Source organism: Quercus robur, chromosome 4 (genome assembly GCF_932294415.1).
Source record: "Quercus robur chromosome 4, dhQueRobu3.1, whole genome shotgun sequence".
Classification (NCBI taxonomy): Eukaryota; Viridiplantae; Streptophyta; class Magnoliopsida; order Fagales; family Fagaceae; genus Quercus; species Quercus robur.
Window position 1 is genome coordinate 57088439 of NC_065537.1, and position 15732 is coordinate 57104170.

General features: G+C 29.9%; 2 protein-coding genes across 5 annotated transcripts in view; one reads left to right on the top strand and one right to left on the bottom strand.

Moving 5' to 3' along the window:
- Positions 1-15732, bottom strand: part of LOC126723075 (malate dehydrogenase, cytoplasmic-like) — a 98326-nt gene that overhangs the window by 65010 nt on the left and 17584 nt on the right. The gene's annotated exons all lie outside the window — the stretch shown is intronic.
- LOC126723073 (3-hydroxyisobutyryl-CoA hydrolase-like protein 1, mitochondrial) overlaps positions 1-15732 on the top strand; it is a 56033-nt gene that overhangs the window by 10251 nt on the left and 30050 nt on the right. The gene's annotated exons all lie outside the window — the stretch shown is intronic.

Sequence of the window (15732 nt, forward strand, 5' to 3'; positions counted from 1 at the left end):
TTATTGTTGTTACCGATAGGCAAATTTCACAACTTTTTTTACAATCAATTAAGATGGTAGATTGTGATTAATGCAACGTTACTTTCATTGTCGGCACTATTATTGGCATCATTTTTAATGTACACTCATTCACAATCTGTCACTTCAATAGCAATTATGAAAAAAAGATCGAAAAATTTATTGCGTAACAATACTAACAGATTAATATATATTGCTAATTTCTGCAAAATAGATTGTAACTTACTTAATAACTTTTTTTTCCACAATTTAAGTTGTTAATTGAACAAATATATGTCATTAGCATTACTTTTGGTATGCAGTATGCACTAATCACAAGATATCACCTTAAAAATGATGAAAAACTAGTAACAACTAGTAACAACTTGCCATTTAGGATTTGCTATAAAAATGTTATAGACGTATCATTTCTCATTAAAAAAAAACGTTGCAATTAAAAAAACCCTACCAATTTCTTTTCATCACACTGCATAACATTTGCTCTCTCTAAACAAAAGAAAACAAGCGATACTGTGATACAGAGAAAGGGAAGGAGAAAAAAAAAAAAGCTTGCAATCCAGTGGAGAATCGTGCGATCAAACGTTCGTCCCAGAGGTATTGAGATACGGAGATAGGGATTGGCCGTTAGGGTCGCCGCCCATCGTGTCGGACCACTGGACGACGAAACCCTCACCGCCGCCACCTTATTTGGAAGTCCACCACATGGCGCATCTTCCGGCTGCCGCGGCTGGAAGATCCAAAGTCATCGGCGAAGAGTCATCTCTAGGTCCTTTTTTCTCAACCGCACTGTTGCTATTTTTTTTTTCATTTCTTTTTTTGAATTTGCTGGCTAAAATATATGTATATTTTAGGAATTTTTCGGTTTCAATAATTCATATTCAGTTTCTGTTTGAATTTCTTTCATTTTTTCTTTTTAACTTCCTAATTTAAGTTTGTTTGATTTGATTCTCTTACAATTCTTCCTTTGTGATAGCTTCAATGTGATTGTGTATATTTTAGGAATTCTTTGGTTTCAATATTCTGATTCAGTTTCTGTTTCCATATATAATTTTTATATGAATTTTATCCATTTAGTGGTCAATACTGATTGTGAGAAAAATGGCCAAAGACCCTAACACACAGAGAGAGCGAGAGATCCCAAAAACATAAAAACCCAAAATACGGTTTAGAGAGAGATACAACGCTGAGAGACAAGGAGAAAGAGAACGTAGAGAGAGAGAGAGATTCGGTCTGTCATAGAGGGTGGAGAGAGACAAATCTGAGAAGACAGTCAGGCCTTTGCCGCCATCAGACCACCGTACCCTCCACCAGTATAGTCTCTGTTTTTTGTACTGAAGGTTAGCATACTCGTTTCCTCTTCAAATACTGTTTTGTTGTTTAGAAGACAGACTGAAACTCCTCACCATTGCCTTTTCTATTCAAATTTGAATCTTAAATCTTCAATTTATCTATGATTTTGAATTCAAAACCGGCAGTTCCCCTTACATAATTTTCTAGGGTTGTTCTTTTACCCCTTTTAAAAAAAAATAGATGGATTGATCCTCTTTCTTTGGATGCTTTGGTTTCAAATTATCCCTCTGTCTTCTTTTATTTTTGGTAACATTAGGGATTTTGTCCTTATCTATTGTGGTTAAAGCCTTAAAGGTCAAAATTTACCTTGGATTATTTAAAATCTGAAATTATTAGACGAAAACAAAGTTTCCAGATAAAGTTTATGCAAAAAGTGTTAACTGTTATGCGAAAATTAACTTTTTTGTTTGAAGTGTGGTATCGTGATTAAATTTGGGCATATTGTTTATTGTTGTTAATCTTGCTTTATGGATGTATTTGGGATATCCTTGGTCTACGAAAGCGAAATCCTTTGCCAACATCTTTTACTGTTATCTTGATGATACTTTATCTTTCATTGCTAACATCTTTTTTCTAATTCTGCTAATAGAACAACTTAATTTTTTATACACAATTTGTTTGATAAAATTACTGATTTTTTGTTTTATTCTAGAATTCTTAATACGTGGAGGTGGAAGGAAAATAAGGAGCATGGTCTTGCAAGTTAGAATGATATACCATTTTATGGTAGACACTGTATATGTTTGTATTTTAACAGAGAGTGTTTATTACATTGTATTGTATTATGTTAGACACTGTTTAACTAAACAAAAAAGGATTCATTGAGAAAAACAGAGATCGAGAGAGAGAGAGCAATTTGCGGGCAGGCACTACCGTTGCTCTCCATACACCAAAAAAATGGCCTCCCTCCACTGTTTAACTGCTACAGGTAAAGGTTTTTTTTATTCATTTTTATATTACACCATAACTTGATTTTTATGTTTAGTCGTTTGGTTGGATAGGTTTGGATTTATGTATTTGAGTTAGATTTGGATTTGGCTATGGTAATTGGATTAGAATTGTTTTCTACTTAACGTAATTATTTTAGATTGATTTTGGTAATTTTTCGCAGGGAGTATTTTTGAATCCTTGCCTTTTGGAAATATGAATTCTAATTTGTGATTTCTTTTATTGATTTTTTTTTTTTGGTAATGAGCATCTTTAAATTCGTGTCTTTGGTTTTTTGTTATATCCTGATTCGAAATCTTGGTTTCTCTATTTGTGTTTGCCTTTGTTGGAGCCTTCGGACTTTGTGGAATTATAAGGGTGTAATGTTCCTTAAGATTTTTTTTCTTTTTTGATACCTCATCAGTTCTTTCTTTGTTTTAGAGTTATGATTGAATTTCAACCTATGGTGTCTACTATTTATGTGTTATTAGACAACAAACTTTCTGTTTGTGTTATTAATATGTCATTCTACGCAGAGAGCAAAGAGTAGGGAGGTGATGAGACATGGAAAATCAGAAGCGTTATCAACAAGGGATGCAATTTCAACATGATTGGTAGACCCGATGCTGTTGGCTAACATTCTTTGTGGGATAACATTTACTGTCTTCAACAATCTGTCACTAACACAAGTTTTAAACTTTTAATATTTCTTCACCTTTCTTATATGACACACTTTGTACTTCTTTCTATTTGTTTATAGGACTTATATTATTTCTTTTAATTGTTTCTCCAAACATATCTAAACATACGGACATCCTCATAAATTCCTTAATGTATGCTTGTACCACTCTGCTTTGGTTTAAAATTCACAAAAATATAGAGGATAAGACACGGGTATATTAATGCTTACATTATTTTTTTGAGACTGTTGAATTACCTTTGAATCTTTGATATGGGAAAAATCTTTTGCATTTTTACAATTCAAACCATATTATAATGTTCACTTTAACTTCTTTGGTAGTCTCTCTTTCATCTTTTTCTTCTGTAATTTAAAAAACTTTCTTACCCTATCATTTTATTGAAATACAGATTTACTAAGTTCTATGTCAAGTATGACACTTGGGTATTTTGCAATAAGATTTGCTGGATCAAACTGACAGTTTAGGATGGCCTGATTTTCATTCTGTTTATCTCCTACTTTGTAATAAATTTTTTCCATTGATGTATTTGGGTTTGAATTGGCTCTATTTTGAATATTTTAGTCAGCTTTTTCTTCAATTTTTTTTTTAAATTTTTTTTGTTTGTAATATTCCACAATTGCTTTTCCTTAGCATCTGAATTTTTCAATATCTATATTTTGTAATTTTGTAAACGGAAGCTTTTCCTATTTGAATTAGCATCTGCCTTTTCCCTACTTAATAGGCTAGGGTTCTTCTTTGATTGTTTTGTTAATTGATGACTTTATTCTATTTCCTTGGATTCTTTTGTTTCAATTTATCATTTATAGCTTTTGTTTTTGTATCATTAGTGGGGTTTTCCCTTGAAATTTTGTTTAAAAGTCAATATCTCCTTGGAAGGTTTTATATTTGAATTTTAGATTGTTATGATTTTATCTAAGGTATGGTCTTTTAAAATAAATTAAAATGTTTGGTTTTGATTTATGATTAAAAAAAAAAAAGTAGCCAACTGAATGTTAAAATTGTGTTATCTTTGTTTACTAAACATGGTTGTATTGTTTACACATTAATTTTTAGATTATTATGTGGAACTTGAAAATTATCTTTGTTTTAAAAAAATGTAATATGGGAAAAATCTTCCACTTTTTTGCAAGATTACTACACTTGGGTATTCTGCAAGAAGAGTTGATTGATTGAACTGACTGGTTAGGATGCCCTGATTTCCCCTATGTTTATTTCATATTTTGGATTAGAATTTGTTCATTAATATATTTGGGTTTGACTTGGTTTTGCTTTGCAAATTTTAGTCAGCTATTTTGTTTTAAGTTGATTCAATAATTTTTAGTTATAGCTTTATAGCGTTCTTTGCCATATAAGACACTTGGGTGTTAGGTAAGAAGAGTTGCTAGATCAAACTGACTGATTAGAGTGGCTTGACTCTCCCTGTATTTATCTCATATTTTAGATTAAATTTTGTTGATTGCTGTATTTGGGTTTGTATTGGTTTTGTTCTGCATATTTTTGTCATCTTTTTAAAAGTATTTGGTTTCAATTAGTTTTTGTTTTGGACTCAACTAAGCTGAACTCTAAAACTATTATGATTCCTTTAGGTTTTTCCCGTCGTTTTCCAGTAGCAAAATATGATGTTAGAATTCTCTTTTGCCTTCTTTTTTTTTTTTTTTTGGCTATGCTTTCTAATCAATTTACCTAATTTGTATTTTTGTGGTTTTTAATTCAGTCAACCTCAAAGATTACATTGTTGTGATTTTGAGAGATTTGAATTTCAAATTATGATGATTCTGAAATTATTCATTGCAATTTCAAACTGAGTTTTTATTTATGGTTTATGATCTCCATCATTTTTCCCTACTGGGGTTTGCGGGTTTTGGTGTAATAATTGATAGTAGATAATGTTGAAGTATGTATCTTAATTCTTGAAATTATAGGTGACATCTTGATTTCGGTGTTACTCAACCTTAAATGTTTTTATTTTTTATGGTTCATTTATTTAAACCTGCTATATTTTATAGATTTCAGATAATTATACTTGATTAGAGCTATTGAGTTAAATTGAAAGGTTAGGATAGCCTAATTTGTTACTTTTATTTTAATATGAAACTATCTTATTTGTTGATGTTTAAAAAAAATTAGCACAAAAACAGTATAAGAAGATTTTCAAATACGTACTTTTTGATTCAAAAAAAAAAAAAAAAAAAAGGTTAAAATTACTTTTGGTCCTTTACCATTTTATAATAGAAACAAAAAAGGATAATGTAACAGCACCACAACAAAAAAGATGGATGATAATGTTTGAGCCTTTTTTGAAATCTGTTTTAAGTCCTTACTAATTGCTTGATTCTGCACATTACTTTTTATTATTCATGAATAAGATTTGTAATTATGTACATCTGATTTATATATAATAAGTTGTCATTAGAATGAGGAAAATATTATAATAATTTTTCTAATAGCTTCAAAGTCAATATATAGTACAAAGAATGCAATCTAAATCTGAACTTGATTTAATGTTAACCATTTCTTGAGGCACCATTTAATTAAAGTGTCAATCATTGCAGGGCACAAAATATGATTTTGTATGAGAACTAAAGAATGACAACTCCTTGAAAAATAGAGAGAGCACAAACCTATTTTATAGATAGCATACCTACAAGCAGGATGACAAGGACAAATGAGTAGCTGTACAACTTGAACCGAACAAATTTTATTGTATTTTATTTATTGTATTGTTATGTTAAGTTATTCTTTTAATACGTAAAATGTTCTTGTGCATTACGCGGGTTAAACGCTAGTTTATATATAATAGCAGAAGTCTTTTCCTGCATTTAAGGTGGTCGCGACATGTAGGAAAAAAGACCACTTTAAAATCTGCGACGTTTACCATTAAAAAACTAATAAATATACCGTTTCGGTAATGTTAAAACACAGTTCAGCAATTTCTCAACATATTTAACCAAAAAAAAAAAAAAAAATTCTCAACATGAAAACAATCTAACCGGTTAAAATACAATATCAAAAGGCTTGAGATACAAATATATAGAAAGACAGTTTGTGAGGCTCCAAAAGAGAAATATCTACTGTCGATCATCACAATCAATTTTCTTGCAAGCACACAGAGATACAATCCATAACGTGCACACATGAATGAATTGAGATTGAGGAGGAGAGATATAAGTGCCATCAACACCACCGGTAAAGTTTTTTTTTTTTCCTTGGATTTCGGTATGAAATATGATGGGTAATTTAGTTGGAATGATTTATATTTTTGTACAAGGTAATTTGGTTGGAATTATTTATATTTAGGTATTTGGGTTTCATTAGGTTTTGATATGATTTTAAAGGTTTTTCTCAAAATTTGTCTTTTTCGATTTAATGTACAATAAGCTTATTAAATTCTATTTGCCTTCGTTATTTTTTTATAGATTTTGAAAAAGTTTTGTTTTTTACTGCAAAGAAACGGAATGCTTGCTTACTAGGTTGCCCATAACTTTTTTTTTTTTTTTTTTGAGGAAAGTTGCCCATGACTTATTCCTCAACAGGTATAACCCCAAAAAAAGAAACAAAATTTGCTGGGTATTGTTGCGTTTTGGTATATGAATGAAATAACTAATTATTAAATGCAAGTTTTGAATTTTTTAAACATATTCTGGAATATTTCATAAAACCCAATTTCTGGGTATTCAAATGCTATTTGGGAAAAATAGAAAATATTTTGTTCCTCTTAATATGTCTCAAGTAAAGAAAACATTGCAAATCCGCTTAATGTGTTTGAAAATAATTTTAATTGAGATTGATGTATTCTCTTAGAGACAGCCTTTAAATTCTCCATTATCAGGGAAGTTTGCATATTGTACATTTGTGTTTTAATGTGTTTAAAAAAAATCAATTGATGCATTCTCTTGGGCTTAGAAATGGCAAGGTTTCACGGCAGTAGTAGTTGTGCTTAACATAGTCATAAGAGATATTAATGGATTAAACTGCATGATAACTAACTGTCTATTTGAGTTAATCTAATGGCCATAATTCCACAGTATAACTATTTCATTTTTCATCCATGGTACTTTGAATTCTGAGTTTTAAGATATCACATGCATCATCTGAGCCTCTATTATTTCTCATTTGCACTGTTCACTTTGATGCAGTTTCCAAAATTACTTGATCAAATGTACTCTCTTCATTTTTAAAAAGATAAAAACATGTTTGATGTGTCTTTCACAAATTAGATTATCCCATCTCCTATAAGGGAAAAATTATGGATAATGTCAAAACTGCTTCGGGTCAAACTTTGCCTTTTGTTTTGTTTTTTGTTTTTTGTTTTTTGTTGTTTACTGTTGCTACAAACACATGTATATATATGATTTCTTTTAATCTAGATCATGTTTCAATGATGTTATAATGTTAGAGAATGAGGGTGGTCATATTTGATAATTAAAGAAAACATTGCAAATGCTTCATTTGAATTTGATTTTTTGTTGAAACAATCTACCACCGTATACCAAAGTATGTTTATTTTCATGGCTGATTGGCTAATGAAATTGAGGGTATTTGTTGAGGTATAGGAAAATATTTTGTGATATTTGTTTGAAGTCCATAAAGATTTTGTTTTTTAAGATTGATTTATAATTAGTTTTAGTAATAATTCACTAAACAAATAGATTTGCTACAAATCTGGAAAATTAATTAGTGAAATAGAATAAAAAAATTATATAAGATTTCTTATTATTTGCCTTAAAAATAAAGATGTTGGATAAATATTGCTTTTTGATATGAAAGGGTGAATGCTCTAAAGCCTGTGCTGTGAATGATGTGTGTATGGTGAGAAGGGCAAAAAAAATATGAAAATTCGTGGGTTTGGTATTTGGTTTTTTAATAACCTGTTCTGGGGATTATCAAAATTGGATAAATGTCTCAGTTAAGTAGGTTAAATATTTGTGTTAGGCCCAATTTTGCATATGTTTTTCTATTTGGAATTCCTAACTATGAATATTAGGACTCTAGGAGAAGTTTTAAATGCTTCATAATTTGGGAGGGAGTGGTGAAATGATTCGTAAGTGGTAAGGTAGTTGAGAAGAATTAGATTCAGAAATCTACCTTTTTGAAATGTAAATTTATGTTGTTCAGTTTTAGTTCAAGGTTTTATTATATATAGCTGAATAGACATTTGGAAGTCAAAACAAATTCATTGAGAAATTGAATTAATTATTGATTTTCATTGTTTTCAAGTAGAATCGTGCAGAACACCGAGCTATAGGATGGAAAAAGCTCCATTTTTTGTCCAACAATAACCTATCGTTGATGTAATTGTTTAATATTATTTGCAATACAATATATGTTTTCCCTTTTGGGGGGGAAAAAAGCAAAGATAAGTTATTTCATTATTTATCTTGAATTACAATGTTGATTTGATGATGATCATGATCATGAGGGTGGAGTGAAATTGATTTTAGAAGAAAAAAAGTATACTGCTAGGATGAATTTTTTAATTTACATTATATTTACATTTGAATTTTAAAGGTACTTCTGTAGTCTATGCAAGGTAAGGAAAGGACTGCATACTTTTTCTTAGTATCATGCATCTTGGAAATGTTTATTTTGTTAGTGAAAAAAATGGCTTAGATGAATAGTTGGGTAGTTTCAAGGTAAAGTTTAATATGACATATCAAGTCTTATGTCATTATGGAATCATTAGTCTTCACCATTGCGTAAACCAAAGATTTTGTCATCCACTATCATGCACATTAAATTAAGCAAGTTTTATTTAGATTGGGAGATGATGAGATATTCTTGAGGTTGCTTTGTATTTTTATAATTAAAATTGTCTTATCAAAGTTAGTGCTAAATTTTTCTCCAAAAAAAAAAAAAAGTTAGTACTAAATTTGATGTCTAAATCTCTTTGATTTTTTTTTTTTTTTTTTCCTGTTAACTTTAGGTTCATGGGTTCAATTTCTTTAGCTGAAGAAGTATTAAGACAAAGGATGTGAAATGGACAACAATCTTGCTTCTCCACCAATTTGCTTCCAAGGAAGGATGATCACACCATTCTCTTTAGCTGGATTTTTTTATTTCAATAGCTAGAAATATTTTTCTTTCCATCATAGTGGATGTTATAGTTTTAGTTGTTTAGAATAGGCTTAAAAGAAAATCTATTTGTAAGACAACACATACTTTTATGGATAGCATACTGAGTGTTATATACATTTTAAATTTGAAATTCATACCAAGTGTTATTTTTTAAAATTTATAAATTCAATTGCATTAGCTACATACTTATTTAATTAAATTTATTTAAGTACGACTTTTGAAACAAAATGTTTTTCCAAATATTTACCTAAAATTATTTGAATATATTTGCTTTCTCGGATTCTAATTATTTTTATGTACAAAAATTTATTTGTGGACTCTTACCAAATTTTCATTATTTTTATTTCTATTTTGTTGAAAATAGATGTATTTGTTTTTTCCAAGAACCCGAAAATACATGTACTTATGTAATTCCCGTGCATTTGCACAGGTTTAAAAGCTAGTATATATAATGGGTGAGGATCAGTTTTCATTGCTTGAGTGGGAGACTTGGACTAATGATGGGTCTTCTTTTCTTTCAATCAAAAAAATTTTAATGGAAACGGAAGACTTTTATTAATGGGTGAGGATCAGTTTTCATTGCTTGAGTGGGAGACTTGGACTAATAATGGGTCTTCTTTTCTTTCAATCAAAATTTTTAATGGAAATGGAAAACTTATTTTGGGTCACACATATATCTTTAACAATTCATAAAATAGAAAGAAAAAAGCATGTTGATTATATCAAAGTTCAGGGTAACAATAATTTCAATTTATCATGGATAAAGACACTATTGCTGATATAATAACTTCTATACGCAATGCTGAAATGAATAGAAAGGGAACAGTTTGAATACCATCTACTAACATCACTGAAAACCTTGTTAAAATACTGTTAAGAGAAGGTTTTATTGAAAATGTGAGGAAACATCAAGAAAACAACAAATATTTTTTTTGTTTTAACACTACGACATAAAAGGAATAGGAAAAATCCATGTTGATTTTATTACATAATACAAAATACAACCACAATCACTACAAATATTATTGTATATCATTCAATAACAAATTTCATGAACAATAAATATTTAAATTATATAACACTGCAACAATATGCCTCAGACCCAACCAACCAACAAAAAAAAAAAGCAATCACAGACCCATTCTCAGCAATATATTACATTCTACAAAGTTTGACCACTATTTCATTCAATATATTTTTATTGGATGTAAATTTTGATAAATCCATCATTGGATTCATTTTCTTTTTATATCCTCTATACTTGCAAAATTTTGATAAGATCAATAATCAATAGCTATGTCATCAATTGGTTGTTTAAATTTTAAGTTTTTATAACCTAAAATTATGGATAAAAAATAAGTTTATAAATCATATAATAAATAGCATCCAATTTGCAAAAAAATTTACATGTATTAAAAGCGTAAAAAACTTACAAATTCTTTGACTTTTATTAATGCATTGAAATAAATGCATTTGCCATTACTTAATAGTTTAATATAAATGCTAAATTTAGATGAGATGGAAGCCTAAATGAGAAAGATGTCATACAATGTGCCAAATAATATTTATCCAATTCATTGAATTTGACTCTTGCAATTATGCATTGAAGTTAGTCTTATGTAGAAAATTGAAAAGCTTTTTTGATTCCTACATTTCCCATGACTTTTTAGATCCATCTGTATCAATTCAAAGCATTTAAAGTTATAAATGCATACAATGTGCCATTGATATTGATCTTGAAGTTAACTTTTCAGGCTGGACTGAAATTATTCTTTGTGGGTAACCAATTAATTATACATTTTTTCCCCACATGAGACAAAGACCTAGACATTTTTAGGTGTATATGGTTGATGACTAACTTTGTTACCCATGTGCCGTTGATTATTGACCTTGAAGGTATCTATGAGGTTGAACTTGAACTGCAATCACGATTTTTACTAAAATTTTCTCCCATTCATTTTTATTGATGATAATTAACGGGTTAGTTCATTAGAGGAATTGGGTGCACTGGGATCCCCATGGAAATATTACTATTTCATTGTTTGTGCTTTTAGAACATTTGAATTTTGGAAGTACACAACTACATGCTACAGAATTCAAAATTCAGAATTACACCAAAAAAATAAATAATTGCATGCAGAAACAAGCGTATTTTGCTACACAATTATTTTTTTACTAGATAGAATTTCTACTCTAACTTAATCTAAGCGTATATGTGTGTGAAGCTCCCTTTTAGGAATTTGAACCACGGCCTTTACCCCCACACCCCCTACACAGTTTGAAAAATGGACTCTTTGGCTACATAGTTAAAAAATTAACGCTAAACAACCGTTTTCCCCAAGAAATTACGCATGATTGCATGACACTAGAATAGAACTTAAGCCACCGGAACATTACATGCATCTCATGAGTCATGACCGAACCAGCCCAGGCAGCCTAGGTGTACGCGTGTTTCCATCTCATAGTTTGGACTTGAAATTTGTCAGTTTACAAAGGAAAAGTAAACATAAAATTTATTTCAAAATTACTTTTTTCAATTGCTGTTCTTAAAAATTTATGACGCAATGTTCTGATGATGGGGAGTGTGATTACAAGGGTAAGTCATATTAGAATTAATTTAAAATAAAATATTTAACAACGTAAAATTAGTATGATTTAATTCAACACATTCTAATATTAGCTATTGGTTGGTTGATCATTTTATTTTAAGCATTGATAATACAAATACATGATAGTTATTCATGTGTTTGTGTGTGTATATATATATATATATTTTCCATTCTAACAAGGAAAAAACTTTTTTTTTCCATCTTCTCACAATTTTCTCATTTTTATCATATGCACTACACACATGAAGTAAAATAATTGGATAGAGAAAGAAATTCGAACAATATTTTAATTGCAATGTGTTCGCTTTTATACAATGTAATCTTAATTCTATCTCAAAAAAAATAAAAAGACATTATCTTAACTAAATTGGCAAATATTCTTTTTTACATACAATGGATAAGTAGTGAAAATAATAAAATAATAGAATAAGTATCGGACAGAATTTGGCTACTATTTCATTTAATATATATTTTTTGGATGTGAATTTTGATAAATCCATCATTAGATTCGTTCTCTTCTTATATCCTCTATGCTTGTAAAATTTTGATAAGATCAATAATCAATAGCTATGTCATCAATTGGTTGTTTAAATTTCAATTTTTATAATCTAAAATTATGGATAAAAAATAAGTTTATAAATCATATAATAAATAGCATCCAATTGGCAAAAAAATTTACGTGTATTAAAAGCGTAAAAAACTTACAAATTCTTTGAATTTTATTAATACATTGAAATAAATGCATTTGCCATTACTTAATAGTTTGACATAAATGCAAATTTAGATAAGGTGAAAGCTTAAATGAGAAGGATGTCATACAATGTACCACTTGGCAGAACCTCATACTTTCCCACATGAGGTCTCGCATATATATATTGATGTGGAGACAAATAATATTTGTCCAATTCATTGAATTTGACTCTTACAATTATACATTGAAGTTAGTCTTATGTAGAAAATTGAAAAGTTTTTTTGATTCCTACCTTTCCCATGACTTTTTAGATACATCTGTATCAATTCAAAGCATGTAAATTTATAAGTGAATACAAATTCTTTGAATTTTATTGTTACACTTCCCATGACTTTTTAAATCCATCTTTATCAAAGCCTGCAAAGTTATAAATGAATACAAATTCTTTGAATTTTATGCCTACATTTCCCATGACTTTTTAAATCCATCTTTATCAATTCAAAGCATGTAAAGTTAAAAATGTATACAGATTCTTTGAATTTTATTAATACATCTGAATAAATGCATTTGCCATTACATAATAGTTTGACAAAAATGCTAAATTTAGATAAGGTGGAAGCCAAAATGAGAATGACGTCATACAATGTGCCACTTGGCAGAACCTCATACTTTCCCACATGTGGTCTCTACTTTTATATATATATTGATTGATTGATTGATGTGTCAACTTAATGTATAACTCTTAATTCACATGGATTTAGTCCAATAAAACAAATTAGATGTGTTATAAAATTTGTATTATAATCTTTGATGTGACTAACTTGATCAAAGATTGAAGAAGGGTAATCTAATTAATTAAGAAAACTCTAGAAATACACTTATTTCCACTCCCAAACCTACAATATGCTTTAGTCTTAGCTTATGATAGTACACTCAAATTTACTTTTTCATCAAATATCCGTGGTAGTCTCATTTGTATGTGCTGATTTCCAATAACAAGTTACACCCAGTACTGAATTACTAGTTAATATGAGCAAAACTCATTCACTATTCCAATGAATATAAATTTAGATATATAACCACTTAACGCCCTAAGAATATTATATATTATATAAACGATAAACAATAAATTATATAGCAATGAATTTCTTATATAAAAAAATTATAGAATTAATAAATAGTAAGTAGAAAGTAATAGTAGAAATATTATCTATTTATTTATTTTGAGAAAATTGTTAAGTTTGTTCTCTATCTATTCGTGTGACTCATGTACACGGTGCGGTGCGGCCGGTTATGAGAGTGTATTTAGCACTGCACCTAAGGTGCAGTTTCCCCAAGTACTTGACTACACCTCACCAGTGGAGTAGTAAAATCGGTCTGCACAAGGTGCGATGCAAGATACCAATTCAGTGTGGTTAGTTCGGTGAATTCCTCAATTTTCTCAGAATCCAAACACAAAATTTAACACTTGCAAACCATAACATAATCATTAGATAACCCAGATATTTTGCACCAAAAAAAAAAAAAAACCATACATGAAAGAAAACAAACAAAATATGCACAAATTCACAATCTCTCTAAAAAACATACCATTTCAAATCACAAAAAAAAAAATAAAATAAAAAAAATAAACTAAACCTAAGTCATAAAAGATGAAACAAAACTATCAATGGAAAATAGATTAACAAACCTGATAGAACAAGGGGGAGGGGAGAGGGTGAAACTCCAAGAACAAAGCATCAAGCAGTAGAGAATGGTGATAGACTGACAGCAAGTGGCGAAGGCTGAAGACTAACGGGAGGAGAGAGGAGACGCGGAGATGCTTGGGTAAGAAAGACTAACCATTGGACATGTTGGGGATAAAAGAGAGATACGAAACTGATTGGGATGGGGATAAAAAAATTTTAGGGTTTATAAAACGACAATGTTACAAGTTTTTTTTTTTTTTTTTTTTTATAATCTAATACCAAAACGACGTCATTTTGGAACTGATATTAAAATTAATATCAGGCTCAAACGGCGTCGATTTGGTATTGTAGAGTTAATATTTAGAAACCCTACATCTTATCTCAATCTCTCTTGCGCTGTTTCCCCTTCTTCCTCATCCTTCCTTACCTCTCTCGAAGTCTGAAACCTATAGTAACTACATATATAAATTATACAGCATATAAATATAAATATATATATATATATATATATACTGACTGCCTCCGGTATGCTTAGATCTTTGCCGACCACCTCTCCGAGCATCTACAGTGGAGCATCATCGGTGATAGTTCCTACCTATGTCAGTATCTCTCTCTGAAGAAGCTAATTTCTCCTACTAGATGGATCATCTGCTTATGAATACATGACCACTCTTCTCACCAACATTACTTCATTGTTGAATGGCATAGTTTGAATGCTACATACCCTATTAGTTGGAATTCTACTAAGCAATTAAAGTCAATGGGTATTTCATGAGAAAATGCTAATATTAAGGAAAAGTAAGTAAAAAAAAAAAACTATATTTTTTTGTTTGGGACACATTAAACCGCACACTTTTAAATTGGACATATTTTAAACCACACACTTTCTTATTTCATAAATAGGACACTTAAAACTCCAGATTTGGATTTATATATTTGTGGAAGTATGAAATTTAAAGTATCCCATTTAAAAGTTAAACTCAGTTTGGAGTTTAACGTATCCTAGGAATTAAAATTACAAGATTTTTATATACATTTCCCCAATATTATTTTTCCTTTCAATTCATGGTGCTATGTACATAAACATTGTTACAACTTACAAGTTGTATTTTACTTTTCTTGTCCTGTTTGAGCCATTGTTTGTTGAATAGCCACTTCTCAAACTTCACTCAATTGATTTGATCAGAGATCCCTCTTCCACAAACTTTCCTCAATGCCATTTTCAACTGAGGGTGACAGGGTGTCCTACACGTTCTGCATTTTCACAAGGAAAGAAAAACTTCACGTCAATTGATTTGATCAGAGATCCCTCTTCCACAAACTTTCCTCAATGTAATTTTCCACCGATGGTGACAGGGTGTCCTACACGTTCTGCATTTTCCACAAGGAGAGAAAATCTTCACATCAATTGATTTGATCAAAGATCCCTCTTCCACAAACTTTCCTCAATGCCATTTTCAACTGAGGGTGACAGGGTGTCCTACACGTTCTGCATTTTCACAAGGAAAGAAAAACTTCACGTCAATTGATTTGATCAAAGATCCCTCTTCCACGAACTTTCCTCCATGCAATTTTCCACCAGGGGTGTCCTACACATTTTGCATTTTCCACATAGAGAGAAAGTACAAACAACTTTATCACTGTAGCTTCTCAATTCCGTCTAAGAGCTTAAA